The following is a 22,899-nucleotide window of genomic DNA, read 5'->3' as shown; positions in this document are numbered from 1 at the left end:
TTTCGTGTGTTGCCATATAAAGGTCTGAGAGCTTTCCGCCTGTTGTGGGGATGGCAGGCTGCGAGGCTCTCCTGCAACCTGGTAAACGGTTGCACCTAAACCTTCTCCTGAGCCTTCGCCAAGAGCGGGCTGAGCCGGCTGACACGGGGCACCCCGGTTTGTGAGCCCTGGCGAGCTGGGAACTTGTTGTAACAAGCGGGATTAGTGTGCGGGAGTGTGTGTTTTGGGGGGGGGGGGGGGTGTTAATTTAAGATGCTGCAAGAAACTTCTGTGAACTGAAGCGTCCTAAAGACAGAAATTTAGCAGAAAGATAACATTTCCCCTCGCGAAGGATCCCACTGTAGCCGCCTGTATAATAAGACTATTATTTTCAATGCCGCAACCATGTTTTCTCATCCAAAAAGAAAAAAAAAAATCAGATTAAAAAAAATACTTCTTGCTTAAAAAAGAAACGTATAGTTATAAATCATTTCTTTATACCTTAACTTTGTAGCTGGGCTTTCTCTCTCTATTTTTTTTTTTTTTTTTCCCGAGGACTCCTAATGCTATTAATTTGTCTAAAACTTTATTCTGGGCTGTCTTGAATTATTTCCCTTCTCTATCCTTTAAAACATTTTCATAATAAGCGTGACTCCGGACAATGTTTGATTTGTTTTTCTCCCCTCATCCCGGTTTAGACTGAGACATTAGCTGAATTCCCTGGGGGTGATTGGATGCAATTCGCTGAAAGTCGACAGGCACGTCCTGGATGTTAGAAATTCACTTTTCCTCAACGTGACAAGGCTGAGTTCGATCTACAATTGTATTTGAAAGGGCAATGAGCGGAAAGATCTCCCATCATTAAAGCCTCCCTCTTCTTTAGCAAAATAACAAGATACTTCATTTGCACACAAACACTCGGGGAGGAAAAAAAAAAAAAAAATCCCAAACCCCAACCGACCTGCGATAACTCTTTAATAAAACGCTATCTCTGCATAATTTGGGAGGGGGGGACGACATATCAAAAGGTAGCGGAGGTCCCCCAAAGCGCCCATGTGATCAAGTTGACTTTTTACTTTAAATCTTGAATAAGATGTGAGTTGTAACAAGGGGATTTGCACTTACTCCATGACCCTTGTAATTGGATTAAATATAGACTGAGACGTACAAAAACATACCAAGATTGACACCTGCCAACTGGACTTCCTTATGATTGATTGTGATGCTTCGTGCTGGCAACAATAATGAAATAAATTGTATGGATAAAACAGCACATTTGTCATTTCCGTGCCATAAGAGAGGAAGGCAGCGTGTTAGGCAAGCTGTTATCTGACAGGCACGAACAGCAGACACAACTAAAGAGCTAAACAAGGATTCCAGACATTGACGAGACAAATTATAACTTGTCACAACCTCTTTAAATTCAGAAGTTTTCAATTAACATATATATTGCTGTTACATATAAGATCGGCCGGACTTCAAACACAAACAGCCAGGGACGGAGGGCGTCGGGGGGCCGCGGCAGGCTCCGGCGCCGGCTCTGCCCGGGCTGCCGCCGCCGCCGCCGCCGCTCACCGGACCCGCGGCCCCGGGGACGACGCCCCGCAGCCGCCCGGGAGCCGCCCCCCCCCCCCCCCCCCCGGCGACGGTTCTCCCGGGGGCCGCGGGACGAGCCGGCGGGGGCCGCTCCCGCCCGCCTTTGGCCGCCCCCGCCGCCCGGCCGCGGCGCGGAGGGGAGGTGGGGGGGTGGGGGGGGGGCCCCCCGGCGCAGGTAGCGCATCCCCGGCGCGGAACCCCCGGCCGCTCAGCCCGGGCTGCAAAACGCGGTCGGCGGCGGTGTGTGCCGTCGGTAATGGATTTGGGTTTAGGGCTCCCGGCGGCGATTCGCGGCCGGGGGGGTGGGTGTGTGTGTGTGTGTGTGTGTGTGTGTGTGTGCGGGGGATGCCGCGCTCCTCCGCGCCCGGCCGCACCCGCGTTAGCGCCGGGCTCCCGGGCCGGGCCGGGGTCTGCGCCGCCCGCCGGGGCCCCTCCGGGAGCGGGGAGGGAGGCAGCCCCCGCGGGCCCCCCCCGGAGGGACCGGGGCCGGGGCTGAGACCCACGTCCCCGTCCCTCGGCTTCCCACGGCCGCTCGTGACCGGGCTCCCCCCAGCCCGGCTCGGGTGTCCCAGCGGGGAAAAGCCGCGGCCCTGCCCAAGAGAGGGGGGCGTCCCCTGCGGAGGGGGAGGACGGACGGGGCACACGGGGACGGGACATGGGGGGCGCAAGGACTTGGGTTTGGGTTGGGCTTGCCGGGGTCCTGCCGGGGGCCGGGGCCGGCGAGGCGGGCCGGTGTCCGGATTCGGGCCGTCTGCCCCCCGGCAGATAAACTCTGCCCTTCCCGGTGCGCTGGGAAGCGGGAGGGGGCTCAGCGGGACGCGGAGCCGAGCCCCAAACCCGCCCCTGGCTCGACCCCCCAAAACGCCAACGAAACAGCCGAGCGATTTCGCCCAGGAACGTGGTGCGCTTCGCCCCGGGGAGATGCTGACCTGACCCGGGCCGGCCCGGGCCGGCGAGCATCCCCCGGGAGCAGCAAGAAATGCCGCCTCTCCCTCGGAACCGCCGGGTCCCACTCGAGGGGCAAGCCCAGAGCTCGTGCGAATCTTTTCCACCCCCGTTTCTTTTGTCCGAGCGGGTTTCTGCTGGCTCCGAGGTGAGGAGTGGGAAAAGGGCAGGGCTGCAGCAGCGCGGCTCTCCCGGCCGTGGCCGGGGGCAGAGAAAAAAGGGGCCTCTCCCCCCCCCCCCCCCCCCCCCCCCAAAGCCCGAGTCCCAACTTGGGGAAAAATAACTAATATTCCGAGGCGACCTTTCCATTTGCTGTAATTACTGCCGAACTCATTCCTCTAAATTAAATGCTGCAAGTGATTTGAATCCTTGTAAAGCAAAACCCAAGTTCCATCGAATTAGTTGTAGCCTGCCCGCTTTCCCCAGTGACTGCATCTATTAACATTATAATCTCAAACACCATTTTTTATGTACCACTATTGTTAGTAAATCAACTCCTCGGGTCCACAGAGACGCTGACCCCTGGCAATTCAGTGAAAGTGTAATTATCTCCCCGAATCTTGGACAGATTTAAGAGATTACATTTCAACTAAATCTATATCAATGCTAATTTTTCCCAGACTCCAGGTGCTAGGCACTCCGAAATGGTGTTTCTGCCCAGCAGAATGGGTTACAAAGAGGAGGGGGCTTGCTGTGTAGAGGGCCAAAAGAAATGAAGCCCCACACAAAATTACACCTATTTTTTGCTACAAAACCTGGTTCTTGTATGGCAAAGTTAAACAAAGCAGCTATGCTAAATTAGCGTTAAATAAAGGCTAGTTTAATGCTCGGTTACAGTCAACTGGTGTATATTTGATGGCTAATTGTCTATCAAAATTAAAAAGAAAAGAACAAATGATTCGTTATAAGAAGGTGTTAAAAGCTTCGACAAAAGGACATTTCACAAATATAGTATCTGTGGATGGCGAATTGTCCTTTTGAAGCTTTTTTAATGTACTAGAGGCCTGGGACTCCCGAGATATGAATAATGGGGAGAAACGCGCTCTTTTATTCGGGAAGAGCCTCTTTTAAACCCGTCGCTCTACTAAAACGCCAAGGACAATATTCCGGCAGGAACGGGGACCCGCGTTGCTGTGATTTCCGACGGCCACTTAAATAAATAATGCCTCGGCAGTAAAAAGGCATTTAAATGTTATTTGGTTTGCGCTTAAAGAGACCTAAGCGCCTTCCCGGCGGAGAGCAGCTCTCACTTGCAAATCAGCCGAGAGCAGCAGGGAGAAAACTGTATTCGGAGGGCTGCGGGGATGGGGATGGCGATGGGGACGGATCCTGCCTCGGGTGGCCCGCGGCCAGGCGAGGTGCGGGGCCGCCCGCCCCGCAATTATTTCTTTACCAGAGTAATGGGCCAGGAAATATTCCAGGGAGGGAGCTGGGGGGGGGGGGTGGGGAGCGAGAGGGGGAGAGCCGCGAAAATAAGAGGGGAAAAAAAAAGTTAAAGCCACCCCCCCCAAAAAAAAAACCCCAACCCCTCCTTGCACGAAGTTAATGAAAAGAGGATGGCGGCGAAGCGGGCGCTGGGGCAGGGTCAGCCCCGCCGGCTCCGCGGGCGCGGAGCGCTGCGCGGCCGGTCCGCGCGGGGAGGGAGCGGGTCCGCGCCCCCGCGGAGGGCGTGTGGGAGAGCCGGAGTATGCAAAAAAGCCCCGACTAAATCATGCAGCAAGAACGACAAACCGTCTGGAAAATGGACCCACGGAGCAGCAAGAATGTACTTTTTTATCTTTGACAACTTGTGTCCTAAAGAAACTATCTTGAAGATAATTGAAATGATTACAATTCATTGCTGCCTTACTTTGAGTAGGAACAGTCAAATAATGAAATCTTAGTAATACAGCAAAAATTTAATTTACATTGCACCACTGCTCGAGGTTTCCTTTTTTTTCCCCCTTTTTTTATGCCCAGCTTCCCCTAGAAATTTTGTGCTCACACATAAATCTGCACTTCGTTGCATTATTCATATTTTCGGGGTTATTTCCCATCCCCTCCCACCCTTTCTCCTTTAGTAATGGTCTTCTCTGAAACTTCCAGGTGCGGGGGGGGGGGGCTCTTCTGGGGGGACGGTACCCCATAACGCAAGGAGGGACTCCAAAACGAACCCCAGCAAGGCTGGGGCGGCTCTGCGGCCGTTTCAGAGGCGGTTGGGGGGGGGGGGGGGTGGTCTTAGCCAAAACCTTTGCTCAGGCTGCGACGAGCGAGGGCTGGGCAGGCACAGTTCCCTCCGTCAGGGTCTGTCCCACCCAGGGCAGCGGTGATGATTCATTTTTGGAAGCTGTTCTGGGGCTCAGTCCCTCCTTTATTAGTATTAGTATTAGTATTATCATCACCATCATCATCGTCGTCATCATCATCATCATCATTATTACTATCACTATTGCTATCGCTGTCGCTATCACTATCACTATGTATTACTATTACTATTACTTACTATTTTTGCCAGGAAAATGTTTCCTAGAAGCCTTAGGGTGTCCCCAGTGATGGGGGGGCTTGGCTGGGATGGTTTTGGCCAGAGCTTTGGGCTGGAGGGGGGTAGCGGGGCTCACCTGCCCCAGGAAATTCGACAGAGCCAGGGTGACCCTCTGCCCCAAGGTGCCCCCAGATCCTCCCCCCCGGCTCCCCCCCGGCTTCCCTCACGGTTATTGACCGCGGCGCTGCCCGGGATGTCCGAGCCCCTTTTCGGCCTCTCGCCTCACAGATTGTGCGGGAAGCAGCCTGCCTTTTAATCCAAGTCAGAAATGGACCGGGATACATCCTCAATGCAACTAACTGTTTCTAAAAAAAAGACCATCTGGTAATTGTCTTCCTTTAGATCTTCCCTTAATTATGCTTTTAATTAAAGATGGTTCAAGGCATTGGACCACATGAAGGGCAGTAATTACAAATTACATTACAAACCCAACAGATGTAGCTCTATCTGCTGGGAAAAAGGTACCGGAATAAAATTTGACTAAACTTTAGGATAAATTAATCCGCTGCCTTGAGAACAGAAGCACATTTTTTATTATGCAGACTCTAGCCAGGATTTAAGTTCTCTGTCATGATTGTTTTCATATTTCTTTGACATCTATTGATTTGGAGGCAGCTGCAAGGCTTTGTCACAAGAGAGAAGAGCAGTCACAATATATTAGCTTGATGGCATAACTCGAATATGAGTAGGAAGGATAGAAACATGACAGGGAGCCACGTGACCGAGTGATGGGTCTCCAACAAAATAAAGAAATTAATTTTTAATAAAAAGCTTTAAAAATACCACAGCTACTGCAACAGCGACGGAACGACAGAACTTGTTAATTATGTTGGAGCCTCTGAAATTTACCCCTGAAGACTAGCAAGGGACAGGCTTTTAATTTCCAGTTCGGACTCGCGCACTGGGCAGAAGTCACAAGGAGCAAAGCCCCCGCGTTGGGCGCGCTCGGCTGGAGCCCACCCTGCCCCGGCCGCCAGCCCTGGCCTGGGGACGCCGGGGCACCCGGGCACCGTGGCAGGGCTCCTTTTCCCCGCCAGGCGCTGGAAATGAGCATCCCAGTTTGCCCACGATGCGCTCAGAGGCAAAACTCTGAAACCCCAAGTGGAGTTAACGTAAAGCCCCCTCGGTGAGCGGATGCAAAGCAATGCGGACCCCGTAGCCTCTGTAATGAGGGAAGGCAGTGCGGGCTCGAAGATTTCCAGAGGGAGTATCGCCCCACTAATCTGTGGTCACTGATGGCTCCAGATAAGCTACTTATAATGCATATTGCAGGGCTGCAGGAATACAGGCGTATGAACTCTTTTAAAATGACCCGGTTTGCAGGGGCTGGCTGGCACATCGGGAGGAGATCAAGAAATTCCAGGCGCAAGGGTTTACGAAACCCAGTTCTGGTTCAGTGGATAAAGACATCACTGACGATCAAGGGGCTGTTTTTAAGTCTACCTCCAGTTCAAAGTATGCGCCTCTCACGCATTTTGCCAAAATCCTCTGCTAGATGTGTAACTGGGAGCTCAAAGTATTTGAGCAGGTTTGGGCAAGGTAACAGAATTTCCCTGTCTGGGGGAGGCTGTTTGTTAAAAGCAGTCATTGAAGTCAAGCTGGAGAGCAGGGACAGTGAGGATTCACATGTCAGACGCTCCATCAGACCATTAAAAAGAAATTAAGTTGGGACGTTTTGTCTTCCCCTCTCCCAACTCCACTTCTGTGGGAAAATCACAACAAAAATCCGGCCAGCGCCTTAACGTGGGGGGTGAGGCTGTCTCCCCTTCAAGCCGCGACACAGTCTGCGACGCCTTCGGCATCTCTCGAAGGTGAAATTGGACACAGGAGGCTTTGGGTGCGAGGCTGCTCGGAGTTCCCCCTTTTTGCCTCCAACCGCTCGCACCTGCACCCCCCGAGACCTTCCCGACCGTGGGAGCAGTGCACGGGCACCCCGAGCGCTCAGACTAAATACGCGCGGGGTCGTATCACGTCGTGGCTTCCCTCTCACGCACGTAGACACAAATGGCGATGCTCTTCCCGTCCTGTCTCAGGCTCGATTTCCAGCGTGCCTCTGCTGGGCTGAGCACGACGGGACCTGGCCCAGCTGCTTTCGGCCCCAGAAGATGCTGCAGCACAAACCAAAGACAGATTAGCGCACGCGCGCGCCCCTTGCACCCCACCTCAGCTATACAGTCACGCTTTCGCACACCCTCCGTTAACAGAGTCCCTTTATTTTTTTCCTTCTGAGGAGCACTAACCCCTGTGAGCGTCTAACCCGTTTTCTTACCAATTTCTGGATTTCATCCTGTGGGTGGTGGAGAAACACGAACAGCTCCTCTTGGTTTCTCGGGGCCCTCGTGTCAGGAAGGTAGTCATTTGGACAGACCTCTTCAAGTGCCTCTTAATCAGCCGACTCTGGGTTTCCAGTAATACTGTAATTTATGATTGCCAAGTGTCAGTAGGTACGGTTGCACAGATACGATGTGCAAAACAATACCGCTCCTAGACTCTCATTTTGTTTTAAAATGAGCAACTGTAATACTCCTCTATTTGTTCAAATTTTAGCCCTGTATTTTGCTACCATTTTCCACTTTCTAAAAGTGACCCTGATGACAAAATTCCATATCAGAAATGCAGAATAATTTCAGGTTTGAAAATGATGTTACTGGGAAAATTACATATGCTATCCAGGAAAACCTATGTACATAACGCAACTGGTCAATATAAGATTATACATCTTCCTGAAAAGCTCATACTGCTTATTTATATGGAAACTTTTTGTATGGCTTTGCATAACAGCAAACAAAAACTTTTGCCCCAAATTGCAATAGTGCTTTTAGATGAGATGCAATATAGAATATAAATTTATTGAAATATATTTGCATCCTGTATTTATATCCATATATTAGATCTATAGTCTACAGGGAATAGAAATATATTTAAGTAAACCCATATCTATAATATGTTTATAGTCTATCTAGACTATATAGAAATAGATTTCTATAATACTTCATTTCTTTGTGATTTGATTGCTCTGCCTGTGGCCCCATGTGTTGCCATTCAGAAAGGATGCAATGTGTTACCGGACAAATGTTTCTTTGTGAAATATGTGAAAGGCTACAGATGTTTCGCTGATCTGCTGGGTAAATCTCAGACCCTTTTTGGTGACGTGGTCTGTACTTGTTTACATAGCAAGGAAGCAAGTGAGGCATGCTTTTCTTTGAGTTGCGAGACTCACCAGATATAAAGTTAAAGCCATATACACAGCTCTGGCTTTCACAGGTCTGATCCAAAGCTCGCTGACGTGATGGACAAATTCCCAGGTCCACGTGATACGGTCACTAGGGTGAAATCACAGCTTGCACAGTGCATGATGGTGTTTATGTCAATAACTGAATACCGCAGGTTTTATTTCTATTCTTCTTTCATGATCAATACCAAGCACATCATTTTTTCTTATTGTAGTCTAAAATTGAGCTTTTTCTTGAAAAATGAGAGTTCTTATAGATATTTAGTGTGGAGAACGTACAGCCTTATATATGAATTACGTGGTTCCGGGGCTCTGACCGGTACGTTGGGTAGGGATTGAAAGCAGACAGCAAAAGAAGTACGTGGAGGAGTCTGCGTCTTTAACAGCGTATCTCACAGCCATGATTGCTATTCACGTGTGAATCGTATTTCATGCAGTAATGATGTTGCATAAACTAGCAGTTGCAGAGGTGTAGAGTAGATGCGATAATGTCAGCCTTTTTCGGCGCAGAAGAGCCTGTTCCTTGGAGTTTCTCTGAGCTGATGTTGTCTGCAGAGGGTCATGAGTTGGGAACGTCTGCGTGATTCACAGCGGCAAAACCCAGCTCTGCAGGTCAGTCTAGGTGACCAGAAAATCCTTCTGTAAGGCTGTCGTGCACTTTGTGAAGCCGTGTTTTTGACCGTGTGTATGGATGGAATTTTGTAATTTTTCTCCAGTTTTAAAGATGGATTGTCTCAATAACACTTCATCGTAGCGAACAAAGGGTGAGAAAATACTCTCTCCAAGCAGAACAGAAGCAAATTTAACACTTCCAAAAAAGCACTTACAATTACTTTCCCGGACATAGCCATACCATGTTTTTAAGGTGTAATATTTTGGAGTTCGGTCCCTGTTAGACGTTTGTGTTAGGCATTGCATTTGGGGTATACCTTGCTCAGTGGTAGCAACTTCATCTGGGTCAGATATTGCAGACTTTACACGGAGACTGGAAAACTGCCCATTCTGCACCTCTGCCAGCATGTTCTTTCCAGTTAGGTTTGGGAATAGATTACAATTTGGGTAAAGAAAGAATATATATTGATATATTAATCTTAGAGTAAGTGGGGAAAGCTTGAAGCTGCTGTGGTGTTTGGAATGAGAGAAATACTCTGTGGGGACAATATCCAGGGCGTTGGTGGGAATTCCTAGTAATTCTAGGGTATGTCAATTACATGGCTTTTCCGTGTAATACCCAAATTCATCATCTGTGTGTGTATTAGATCTTAAAGATTGACTGAAATGCGAACATTTCTTCATAGATTTTCACTTTTTCTGATTAATTTAAAATTGCGAAGTTTGAGATGTTGTTAGGAACTTTTCCCTGCTTTCTTTAGCCAATTAGTCAGCTGTCCTTAGTCAGCGAGTTGCAAACCATTTCTTGTAAAAATTTGCATTGCACTGAAGTTCAGTTACATAAAATATTGTTTAAGCGTGTACGTTTGGAGGACTCTGTGTGTGTGCGTGTGCGTGCGTTCATTCACACACCTATAGACAGGGCCCCTCAATTTTCTGGGTCTCTCGGAAAGACAATCTCTCTTTTTGTTACAAGGACACGTTTATCTGTATACAATCTGCTGTGGGGCAAGGATGTCAAAGGGATAACACTACGCATGCAAACTCCAGATAAAGATATAGCAGGACAGGATTTTTTCTGCATGTCCATTCTTACAAACAAGGTTTACTGATTGGCACTGGGAGCCAAATACTTCCTTCACTTCACCACCTCACCAAACCTGATCAGGAAAGGTACCTATGCTTGTAGAATACAAGTGGATTTCAAAACAAGGCAAATCTGGGGCAAAGCCAGACCGTTCGCAGATATTGAAACTGTTCTCTTTTTCTTGTCTTAAAAAAGAACACGGTGTCGGTCTGTCTGCAAGCGTCTGGCTGTCGATTAGTGGTGTGTACCACAGGGGGGTTTTGAAGGACCCACACGTGGTCCTGAGCCTTCTCAGCTGGGCAGCGGCAGAGCACTCTCTGTTTCCATTAACTTTTACATGGTTTCCCCAATGAAATCAGAAATCCAAAAGCAAACCCCATCACTCAGGGACAAAGTATAGATTTGTCACAGTCCTTGGAGGACACTGAGAATCCTAAAATCAATGACTGGAGTACACTGATCCGTATTTGCAGATGTCTCATCTGCAATAGATACAGTATTGATAGGTTTCTTCATTTTACCGAAGCGTTTCAGATCACCACGCGAGAAGGCACAGTGAAACAGTAATTACATTTTCTGGTGTGAGAAATATTTCTTAAGGAAGCTGAAGCCGTGGCGTTTGATATGGCTGTAAATTGCTGCTGCCTCCTGCAACACGTCTGAGCATACATTTGATTACGATATTGTTGTGCTACATATGTTTTTGCAGTAACAACCATACGTTTCTGATTCGAGCACTGGGATGGGGACACATATACGTGCACATGTGTGTGTAGACAGGGAGACAGACCCTTTCCTGGAGATGTACGTTTCAAATATTTGATGCTGCTTTTTCACCACTCGTTTCTTCAGGTACACATACCCAGTTAATACTAAATACTGTGATGTAAAAAATGGCATGAATAGTGAAATTGGTAGGACTTAAAAAAAAAAATCAGGACTGTAATATTTTATGTTATATTTTATGAGTAGTAGGACTTTACATTACCAGTAATAGTGGGGTTTTGGGGAATAAGGGGATTGTGGCCTGGGTATAAATTGCTTTTTAGAACTGATATTGTTAAATACAAAGAGTTAGACGATACAGAGCAGCGAGCAATTGCTACATGCTTCAAACAGAGATCCATATTGATCTAAATAATATGTGATTAATACTAACCACATCTGGCAGAAGTGTGCATCATAGCCCAAAGCCAGATTTGCACCTAGATGTGAAAACCAGAGACTAAAGCTGCGTGGAGGAAAGCTTAGTCTCTCTGAGGCTGATGGAAGTTCAGGCGCTGCCCTCCCCTTTCCCTGTCTGCTGCTTGGTGTTCTACTGCAGTCATCACTTACTCGATCCACCATCTGCAGGTAAAAGGAAAGAGATATGACTCAGATATTGCAAATTTTGCAGATTTTGCACTTGGATGTCCAGGTTTTCCAGACAACAATGTGTTTTTCTAAGGGTTTTTCATGAAGTCCCAGCATCCTGCGTGATTTCTCTCTGAGTCACATTCCGAATCCCCCTATTTAAACAAAAAACTCCCCTTTACTGTCAGATTTTGACTAACAGCCATAACATCCTCAGATAGTTGTTTCAAAATCTGCTGTACAGCTTGTGCACAAACACACAGCTTGCATTCACGAATGTGTGCGTCCCAGGCTCTTAAATTCCTGCGGGTGCAATGGAGGCTCAGGCACAGCAGTAGGTGCTGAAATTCTTAGATAATAAGGAATTTACAGCAGCTTTATAATTGATGTTTTTTCTTGTACTCAGACATGCTCTTAGCGATGTTGATTGCACATAGCCGTATTCTTTGCATATTTGGAGGAGTAAATTAAGCATCTATGCTACGTGTACATCTCTTGGAGCCTATGCATGAAGCAAGATAAAAAAAGGATCTAGAATTAAGGGAGTGTTACATTTCCCCTAAAAAATATTATCCAAAGAACGAAGCTGATACAGCTAATGTGCTTTGTAGTAAATAGGTATAACCAAATTCATTACTTTTAGCCATTTTCATTTACTTTTCCTTACTCTAGCCATTTCAGTTTGAATCAAACCAAACCACTGAAAAAAGCTGTGGTAAAGGGAAGAACCCTCAGTGAGGAAGAATAGATGTTAAGAGAGAGGGAAGTCTAATGAAAGGAAACCCTATATTGACAGATTATGTAGAGCAGAAGGAGATGGAGTAGAAAAACGCAGTCAGACACAGACAGAAATATGCTGTTTAGCAGGAGGGGGCGGCTACGTAAGCCAGCTCCAAATTGTGTGATTTGCCCTTCCCCTAAAATGTAAGGCAAACTCTCTTTAACGCCGAAAACTTTCTGGAGCCCCGAATCCCTGGGGGGAAAGGGCACGAAAGGGACCAAACGCAGAGCCTTCGGCGAGCTCTAAGCCACGTACGGCCGCCTGCCCGCACCCCAGGCTGGCACGTCTTCAGGTGTCCCACAGATCCAGTTAGGTTTGGTTTGGACACGAGGTGCTGCCCGCCCATCTCGGCCTGAGAGCGTGGGACGAAACCTGCCGCCACCTCCGACAGCACAAGGGTGACCCGGCCAGGCTTTAAGACAATTTCTTTGTCATTTGTCCCCGAGACAGGCAGTGTTTGCTGGAGTGTGGCGATGGTCCCCGAGGGGTGCTTCTGTAGACCCTGCTCCTAAAAATATTTTGCATGTGCTTTTGCAAGGGATTTCACTGGGGTTCTGAGCTTCCTCGCTGTACGCAGAGTTAAGGCTCCGCCTGAATCTTTGCAGGCTCAGGGATCTGTATCTTAATTATAAAGTGGCATCCATGGATGCAACTGATTTTTGGGTAAGAAAAACCTTTGTATATCACAACTAATGAATGCATGGTTATGGTCACAACAGAGCAAACCAGCCCTTGCATTACAATGCTTAGAAATGAATTGGACTCAGTTAGGTTCCTTAGGCTGTTTTGCAAATGACTTTTGTCTCATGCGGCATGAAAAGATTTTATTTTACTAATATGAGATACTCCAAAGTAATAAAGACTGTCCCAGGATCTAGCGCTTCCTTAATACTGGTAATTTATGCTGCTTTTAACCACTAATCGGCCATCTATAAATCGATCACCTGAGGAAATTCATTGAGAAAACCGCAGAAGTGCATTTTTGAGCACAACTCTCTCACTCAGTAGAATGCTGACGTTTTACTAAGTGGATTTTACCTCCAGGAATAAAACATTGCACGCGTTAATTTTGCACATTTTTAATTATATTTTATTGCCCAGCAAAGCATATCCGCAAATATCCTCATGTATATAGAGAGCTGGTATCATGGCAGAACAGGTCTGTGCCTGTGTCTGAAGGGGTCACTGAAAACTAGACGCGCGAGTTCCCAAACGGCAGCGTAAGCCCGCTGAATATTAACAGCAGTTTATATAGGCTGCTTCAGTGAGGATGAGATGTGCAAAAAATGTCTTCCAGCTTGCACATAAGTGGTAAAAATACAGAAAAATATTACGCAGACAGCAACTGCTTTTCAAATGTGAATGCCGTGGTCACGGTCACGTAATAATTTTGGAAGGCTCTTTGGCGATGGGTTCATAATATGGATTAAAAGCCAGAAAAATGCAGCGTTAAATAGTGCGACCATACTCTCCCAAGCACAAACCAAGGCATCGTATACCAGGAAAACATGCCGTAACACTGCAAGCATTTTTTTTTTTTATCAAGGTAAGAAGGTGTTCATAGATGTTCAGTGTCCAGAACCCACTTGAAACCTTTGTGCCCGACTTTCAGAAGCTTCGTGCCCCTGCCCCAGGATGGGGAGAGGCTCTGGATCAGGCCCTGCATGAATGCTCCTGAAAGCTGTTAGCACTGGCGATTTTAATTTGCTGTGAAAGCTTGACATACATATCTATAAAATGCAATGGAATAAAAGGAAGAGCCCAGATGCTGTCTCAAAATTGTAAAGTGATTTCCTATTTTCACTTGTATCTGCAAAATGTTATCAAAATATTAGCTGCATAGTGCAATAGGAAAGAGAATCAGTCTTGGAAGGTCGTAGACTCATGAATGATTTCCTCTGGCACCAGGAAAACCTACTCACGCCTCCAACTTTGGGAAGAGTGAATACACTCACAGAAATCCCCGCTAGTCTCTGCCCTGAAGCCAGCTTCTTAACTTTAGGATCACTTTTATTTAAGTTTCTTACACTTCAGCAAAATGCAGCAGAGCTTGACAAATTCATTTTGCGAGAGAAAGTCTGCTACAACTTGTTTGCTTTCTGGGTTTGAAATGGAGACACAGTGGAGAGCATTCCTAAAAAAAGAAAAAAAGATTTTTTCACCACAGTTAGGCTAAATTTTACAAGGGCTGTAGCACATCGTTGTCTACACGGGCAGATATTCGCGTGGTTAATAAGCAGTGTTGTTAAAAATCCACGTATACGTTTCAGGTGCAGTTCAGTTATTTGGGCTTACAGATTTTACCTTCTCAGGCAAAGAAAATGATTTTATTTTTGTAAATAAGTTTTTTTTGAATGCAAATTTACAATTAGTTTTTGAATAGCAAGAAATGGTTATTAGAAACTAATGAATTCTGTCAGGACCTTGAAATTATAAGTATGCACTGAACTGGATCGCTCAGTTTAATCTCCAGTGTCTTTGACTTCACTAAGTAGGTCAGACCAGCAGCGAGTACAGATGTCATAAGATACGGTTAAAAATCCAAGCAAAAATATGGAAAACATGTGATCCCCAAACTCTGCAACTCAATGAATACTTAAAAACCCTCAAACCCGTTCTCGGGTAAGAAGCTGTATCTGCAGAAGGTCTAACTACTAATTCTCTTCTCGGGAAACAATTCAGAGACAGCTGTTGGTAGCAGAGGCCATCTAAGGAGAGATGAGATTATATACGGGTTCATTAGGACTCTGTCCTTACTTTGCGCAGAGGGCTGTCTGCAGACAGTGGGATGGGTCAGGCAGGACAGACGTGTGTCCTTGCGAGTCCCCGTCCTGAACCTCAGAACTGCGCTTGAACGGCAGGAGCCATCTCAGCCATCCCCGGGAAAAGGTGCCTAGGGCTCGTTTCTGATTTAGGCTACCAAATGCTATGAGGAGCTTCACAGAAAATGACTTACTGCATTGGTGCCGCACAAAAATATCCCAAATACATACCGTGCCACCCCCCCCCCCCCCCTCAGGGGTCTGGGATCATGGTAGCTGAAACGGGATCCGGGGTGCAAGGCGGCGCTGGGGATGTGCCCGGCCTGGGAGGGCGCCGGGGTTTGCACCCCAGGCTCGCGGCGTTGCCCGCTGCGGGGACAGGGTGTGACAGGGGTAGGCACGTCCCGAAACGTGACCCGTGTTGGCGTGTCTCGAGATGTGACCAGGATGGCATGTGCTGTGACGCAGCTGAGAGCAGCCTCTGCCCAGGGGCAGGGCCGGGAGAGGGCAAGGGCGATACCTAAATCCCAGAGGTGTCACCGGGTCACCTCCGTCTGCCGTCCCCAACGGGCACGGGGTGCAGCCTGGGCACTGCCCTCCCCACGGGAGCTCCTGGGCACCGCAGGGCACCGCTGCAAGGCGGCACTTGGGCAGGCGGCACCGGTCCCAGCTGCCTGGAGCTGTCCCCAGCTGGGGGACCAGTGGGTGGCATCAGGGATTAATATGCGCAGGTGATTCGTACCGAGGCTTAGACCAGGAGGGTGCTGACTCAAACCTGCAGAGGGTCTGGGCAGGGAGAAACGTGCTCGGGTGAGTGCTGGCCTGTGGACGCGCTGCCTGGACTGGCCACGGTGCCTCATCTCACCTTCTGAAAGGGTTCGTCAGTGTCCTTTCTTAAAATCGTGGAAAGACCATAAAAATAGCACATTTAGGGGTTGCCTCTGTCTCCTACTTTTTGAGGTTTCTCCCCCAGTCAGATGGACTGGAAACGCATCTCTGAAGGAAAACTGAGCTGCTCGCAGAAGAGCCTGACCCTGGGAGCCAGATCCCCAACAGCAGCAAAGTACCACCCAGCTCCTGAAAACCTGCCGGAGCCAGGGGCACCAGCAGCTTGGGAAGAGGCTGGCATTTGTGCTGGAGCATCACCCTGTGCCGGCAGCATCCCAGTGCTTCGGGGAGGGTTTCCTCAAACTTTCACCTTCCCGCAATAGAGGTAGGGGAGATGTGGGATGTGCTGACATAGGATGCTGCTGTGGGATGTCGATGAGGATGCGTCCTGCCCACGTCACGCCGCACGCTGAGGCTGGCCATTGCTCCCTGAGGCCAGAGGAGGCCTTTGGGGAGGATGTCCCAAACTGGGACCGACCTTGCAATGTAGCCCTGCAATGTCACGGCTGCAGGTGGGCACCGTGGGCCAGGTACTGGCAGCAGCCAGCCGGTCCCGGGGACCTGGCTGTGCCCGATCCTGTGCCGCGAGCGCGGTTTCAGCTGTGGCTGTGGTGGGAGCCGGCGTGAGTCCAGGATGCCCAGGCTGTCACCCTGGTTTGCTCTCACCGCAGCGCTTGCTGCCGCCTGCCAAGCGAGCGGCATAGGGGAGACAGCAGATAATGCGCCGTATTGTGCTCTCCCAGCACCTTTTTCTCTTCCACAAGCTAGTCATTGTGCGCGTTTTATCGCGATTAAACTCCAGATGAACATCAAAGGGAAAGGAGTTCATCAAAACAGGGATGAAACAAAAGGCTTTTAAAGCGCGGTTATCGTGCACCAAGCAATGCTTTTCAAAGGCAGAAAAGTTCACGTTAAATATAGACTACCTTACTGGCACTGCTTTAATGGCAAGAGCAGCCAGGCGACCCTCTGCGCCATCCGGCAGCCGTACTTGTTGCTGGAGCTATTACAGCAAATCCCTCTCCATTTTCGAGGCTCTGTCATGCGTGGGTGCTGGAGCTGGCCGAGGCCACTGGTGTGCAGGGAACAGCCAGCAACGGCCTGGGAAAGCACATGCTTTATTCATACAAGTGAGCGGCACTTTTCTGCTCAAAATATAAATAGTGAATGGTTTTTTTCTAATGAAGTGCTCTCTAATGACAGTTGGGAGACTTTGCTTTTCCCCAGGAATAAATGCTGGGAACTCAAATAACCGGGAGTAGTTTTGCAATTTACAATCATGTTTATAAGCTATAAACTCTGTAAAATGTACTGGCCGCTAGAGAATTTTAAAATCCAGTTGCAGCTCATGCACAAGCTCTTTTTTTTTTTACTAAAATGCGAAAAAAGAACTAGTGGGAGATGGGGCGAGGGAAAGGCTGGTTATGGGATTAGCACTTCTTGCCTGGGGAAGGCAGAGCGGGTCTCCTTAGGAAGAAGTCCAAGAACTGAGCCTGATCCAAAGTCCTTGGCATCTGGGACGAGAAACAATGGGATTTTAAACTCACAAATACATATTTATTACTTACTTGATTACTTACTTTTTTTCCATTAAACCGGAATATTTTTTCATTAGGACAAGTTGACATCTTCCCATTTCCCATTCAGTAATTGCTCCAGTGAGATAAAGCACAATAAAGGGGAGCAGAAGGTAAGAAATATTTCAGCCCTCAGCGAAGAAAGTGAATAAAATTCACAGTCTTGGGGGACAATAAAGGATTTTTTTTTTTTTTTTTTATATCTGTGGAGAAATACATTGTTTATGGATTTGGAGAGCTAGATCATGGGAAAAAGAGAAAATGTCCCCTATTTACCAGCCCTGCAATCATTGCCAAATTCCCGTTGAGGTGGTGCTCATTTTGTGCCAGAAAGACAGCATATTGCACAAAGCAATTTTCATTCTCAACTCTAGGTAAGAAGCTTGTTACCCTGCGCTTACAAGGGGATCAATTTATTCACCCCAAAAGTGGAAGCCTGAGGGACGTGGGCTGTAAGGTCTGTTTTGTGGGCAAGGTGGGTACAGGCCACTTTCTCTGTTAAACCTGTAAAGTGAAAGGTTTTGTAGGCAGAGTGAGTACATCTGTTTATCTAAAATGACACCCTTGCTATTAGTAGCTAGAAAAACTGAAAGGCAACAAATCCAAATAAAAATCTGAGAGGGAAAAAAAGCCTCTTAAAGTCTCCTACTACCAAAGCCAGCCATGCCCTCTCCACTAGTTTATTTTTAAAAGCGATCCATGCAGGGAATATATGTGCCAAAGAAATGCACGGGCTGAGGGTATTACATGGTGTGATCCAGACAAAGAGGATATTTTTTTGTAAGTCCATATAAAGCTGAACACAAAGATAATCCACAGCTACAGAAAGCCTGCAGATCGCTACAAAAACCCCAAGAAAGCCTCTGCAAGAAGGGGTAAACAATTAACAGAAATTTTAAATCAATGCGCTGTCACCTTAATAGCCAGCGAAGTCAGCTAAGACGGGTGTAATATGATGAGACAGTTTAATTCTTGTTATGACATTAGCTGCAGACTTTTACAACAGCTGAAAATGCTGGAGTGAGAAGAGTTTCCAATTATCACTGAGCTACGATACACAACTCTGGATTAGACCGAGGCATGAACAAGGGCTCCTCAGCCTGACAAGCAACATGCAACAAAAGCCGCAGAAGTTTCCAAAATCCGATAAAGATATTTTCCCATCTCTCCTCTTGCCGATACGTTTTTGAAAAGGTTTATTTCAGATAAAATAAGACCATTTTTAAGAGCCTGGCAATGAAACCAGCTCCCAAGCTGTGTGTGATACAGTATTATATATCATAAATCCGCACATCCCGGAGGTGAACTGAACCAATCTGAAGCAATTCTGTTTTCCCAGCATTAAGCTTCAAAAAATTAAAAGTCACCCAGGCTTGAAGCGCAGATAGACAGGTAATAAGCCATGACAGCACTTCACGGGAATCCGCAGGAATAGGCAAGTAGGTCTGGGTGTCAGCCATATAAATATGATCATCAGACCCAAAGCTCCGAATAATACCGCCAAGTGTGAGCATGTCAATATTAAAGGCAAGCGGGCTGTGAACAGGAGCCCGAGGCAGCGGGGAGTTTAGTGGATGGCCTGCTGGCTGGGGAGGCTGTGCCCCTTCCCCAGAGAGGAGATACGGCAGTCCAAAAATGCAGATCCCCGAGCTGGGAATGGGCCGTAATTCACACACCGGTGGGGGAAGGATCTCCTTCTGGGTAACACAGAGCGGTGCTCACTGGCAGGGGATTTTTTTTCATGTTTTGGGATGGTTTTGCCCCAGTTTTATTTCATAGCTTGTTTTTGATCTCTTTTTTTTTTTTTTTTTTAAACCTCACAAGAACGACACTGCTCCTGGACCCTGTGTCCGGAGGAGGATTTATCATGCCAAACCATGCACCTCCTTCATGGCTTTTGGGAGTCTCTTGGGGGCAACTGCAAACATGAGACGTAGCTGGGATGTTTGAAATAACGACTCTTTAATCCAAAGGTGGGCCGTTTTGTATTGCTCATGTCACATTGCTCTGTCTTTTTTAATATTGCTTTTGGAAAAATGGGTCACAGTTTCCTTTTCAGATCATAAAGAGAGAAATCATTTTGTCAGGCCTCCCCCTGTACAGTGCTTCCGGGTTTCGTCCATGTTCTTTCCTGTAGCTGAGAATATAGGGTCTAGAAAGGAGAACAGTAGCCTGGTAAGAAGATAACTGGGGAAAGCCCCACCCTGAGCTGGAAAAGGTCTTTGCTGAAAAATAAATTGTAATTCACTAAAATACCTTTTCCACTCTCATGAAAGCCCCGTGAGTGCTCCACAATCAGTGACTGCATCCCAGAAGTGCCCCCCACCCCCCTTTGGGTAAGGCCTTTGCTGAAAAGTAAGTCATCTCTCACTAAAATGCCTTTTCCTACTCTTTTAAAAGCCCCGTGAGCGTTCGCAGAAGTCACCCCAGGTGGCTTAGACTGCAGAGAGCAGCAAGGGTCCTGCTGCCCCCGTAAGGAAAAAGAGGATGTCACAGAGGGAGAAAAGCTGCAACTCCACTCAAACCCCCCAAATCCTAGCAGGGGAGACCTGTCTGAAGTCAGTCCTCGTTTTTTCTTTTTCAGCAGTCTTTATCTGGCAACTCATTTTTAAATAGGTTGACCCGAAAAGTCGCTGTGTCATGCAGTACCTTATTCTGCATGATAAGGTAAGATAATTTCTCATTAAAATGGTTGGCTTTCGACCTCCTCCCCTCCCTGGTGAATGAATAAATAAATAAATATGCTTGAATATGTTCTGGAAATGCTCTCTGCTATTTGTAAAGCAGAAAGGAAAGCTTTGGGTTTGGCACGCGCTGCCCTCTCCCAGCCGCTTTGGGGGCCAAGGGGCAGCCGAGGGGTGGCCGAAGGGTGGCCGAAGGGTGGCCGAGCAGTGGCCATCTCCTTGCAGGTGCCCCGTGTCCTGCAAAACACTCCTTACCTGCTTGGCTCTGCGCTCAGCCCCTTCAGACACAGTTTCACTACCCCCGTGCAGCCTGCAAAACTCTCAGTTCAGGGTGTCACTTGCTGTCTGCTCCTCTCCCAAAAATTCACCTCCAGCTTTTTTATTCCGTGATGCCAAATCCCTGGAGTGAAAAGGGGCTTTCATGACTTTATATGGAATTGCAAACCTGTATTAAGCCTCAAAAGATGTTTTTATCGAAAAATCTCAACAGCTGCCAACTTCCCTAAATCCCAAACTATCATTACACATTTAGTCTTAGACAGGGGATTTTTCTGGATCTTCCCTCCTGACCCAATGATAAAGCCAACTTGGTTTGAGATTGAAGATTCATTTATCTCTCCTTGGCAATTATCTCTATTACTGCCCACAATCCTTCCCAATCTTTTTAAACAACATCCTGCTATTAAAGCCACTTGGCAAGCATTTAAAGCCCTGGGATAAGTTAACCATGCACAAAATATCCCACTTGGGGAAGGATCCAGCTATAAAAATAAATGGTTTACGTTCCGAAGGCCATGGTTCAGGATGGGTATTCTTCATTTGTGAAGAGAGGTCATCATTGCTGACAATAAAATTATGTAGGACCTGATCCTCCCCCACTGAGCTCAATAGCAAAATCCCTCCTGATTTCAATGGTGTTTTCCGGGGTCAGTCGCCAGGAAAGCCGACATTCCACAAAGTTGCTGAAAATCTATAATTGGATATATTAAGAGGGCTTTCAAAGAGATGTCAGATTTGGAGGCTTAGTGTAAACCGTGCTGCAAAGGGGATCATTTCCTATAACCGAATCAATAAAGCTTTTTTTTTTTTTAACGTCACTTTTCTACTTGATCTCTGATGGCGGAAAAGCTAAGCTCTGGAGACTCACCATCAGCACGGAGGAGGTGCCGGGAGCCTGGCCGGAGGGTGAGCCACTAGCCGGTGGGAAAGATCCTGCCAAGTGACCTGGTGTAAGCTGCCGATGTGAGGGGTGTAATCCTGCAAGCGTTTGATCCAGTGGCTTTGCTTACACTATGGAGGTAACTCGTGCGTGTAAGTACTGAAATACCGATCCCTTATTTTCATGGGGTTGCTGGTCTCCTGTCACAACACATCTCTTTGGGAGATATGACTGAGAGTTTTGATGAATTTTGCCCTGCCTTACATGTCTATATTTAGTAAAATGAAGCTTGGTTTGTATCTTTGGAACGAGATACGGATTTATCCCCCAAACGCATTTTTTAACTCACGGGCTGTACTTCAAAGTGTTCTTTAACACCGCTTTGAAAATGCTCACTGGTAGCTCTTTAGGAATTAGAAATCTTCCACTTCTACTTACATGGTGCTTTTCTGGCTGACGAGCATCGTTTTCCCTTTGGTTCTCACGTGGAGAAAGGGTCCCTCGGCACGGAGCGGCTGTGCCAGGCAGGGCAGGCGTGGGGGCAGCAGCCCCACGGAGACGGGCACCGATGGGCCCCAGGGGCTCCTCCTGCTGCGGGACCCCAGGGCAGGGACGCCGGCGTGGCATTTGCACCAGGTTGCTTCCCCCTCGCAGCAGCCTGGTTTGTAAATGTGTGTGGGTCGTCTCCCCTCCGGTGTCCCCATGCCACGTGCCCCAGTTGTACTGGTGGGAACGGGGAGACACCGGCAGCTCCCACAGGTGACGCTGCCATCACTGCCGTCGGGACCTGCCGCAGGTCCCCTCTGTGCTTCAGTCACACTTGCCCCTTGTTTCTCTTTCCCTACCACGTTGGTGAAGCAGCCCTCCATGGGGCCACAGTCACAAAGCTTGCTCCTCGTTCCTAGAGAGCCTGATTTTTTTTTTTTCTCCCTTTCCTTTTCAGTGAAAGCTGAAATTCAGCAGAAACTGATGAGACCACCATGGAGAAACGCTGGTTCACTGCACTGGCTAGTACCAGCTTGATCTGGCTCCGGCTCTGGGATGAGCAGCCTACAAACACAGTAATGAAAAGAAATATTCTGAAAAGGATGAGTCAGCTGGAGGCCGGTGGCGAGAGCGTGCGGGATCTGACTGGAATTTAAAAAGTTATGAGGCTACATGTTGTTTGAGCCCTGCCAGTGGAGAAACCCATACATGCAAAACGCTTTGTCATCTGGCATAATTATGTTACTTTGCTGATTAGCTGGTGAACTCTTTTCAGAATGTTTTAGACAATAGTAAGTTCTTCAAATATAAAAACTTCCTGCTGACACCACGACAAGGGCCTGCTTTACACGTTATTGTGAACTGTCTTCCCCAGACCCCACCAGACTATTGAACAGCCGTGAAATTGTTCTCTTATTATGTATTAGATGACTTACCTATTAAAACAGTTGAGGTAGCTTCACACCTTCACTTCTGTGCTGTAAGTACATCTGTGCTGGTGTGAGCCGTGGGTACACCCACACTTGTAGGGCAAACCGTATTTCTGTGCTTGATTTTTGCACGTTTGCACCGACCAGGAAAACTGCAGTTTGGTGTGAAGCTTCTTCACTCACTCTTCCAGCCAGCTACCAAGACATCGTTCCTGCCTTCGCTGGAAAGCAGTGCCCGGCATTCGGATAATTTGCAAGACAGATAACTTTCAAAGATTTGAGGGTTTGGCTGTAAGGTTCTTTAAATA

General features: G+C 47.7%; 1 long non-coding RNA gene across 2 annotated transcripts in view; it reads left to right on the top strand.

Moving 5' to 3' along the window:
- Positions 1-22,899, top strand: part of LOC126047223 (uncharacterized) — a 26,762-nt gene extending 3,863 nt beyond the window's left edge. For both annotated transcript variants that reach the window (XR_007508536.1, XR_007508535.1), the window contains exons 2-3: positions 21,146-21,328; positions 22,120-22,899. This is a non-coding gene — a long non-coding RNA (uncharacterized LOC126047223). The remainder of the gene's footprint in view (positions 1-21,145; positions 21,329-22,119) is intronic.

The sequence above is a fragment of the Accipiter gentilis genome, chromosome 17 (genome assembly GCF_929443795.1).
Source record: "Accipiter gentilis chromosome 17, bAccGen1.1, whole genome shotgun sequence".
Classification (NCBI taxonomy): domain Eukaryota; kingdom Metazoa; phylum Chordata; class Aves; order Accipitriformes; family Accipitridae; genus Astur; species Astur gentilis.
This window is presented reverse-complemented; position numbering and strand designations above follow the sequence as displayed.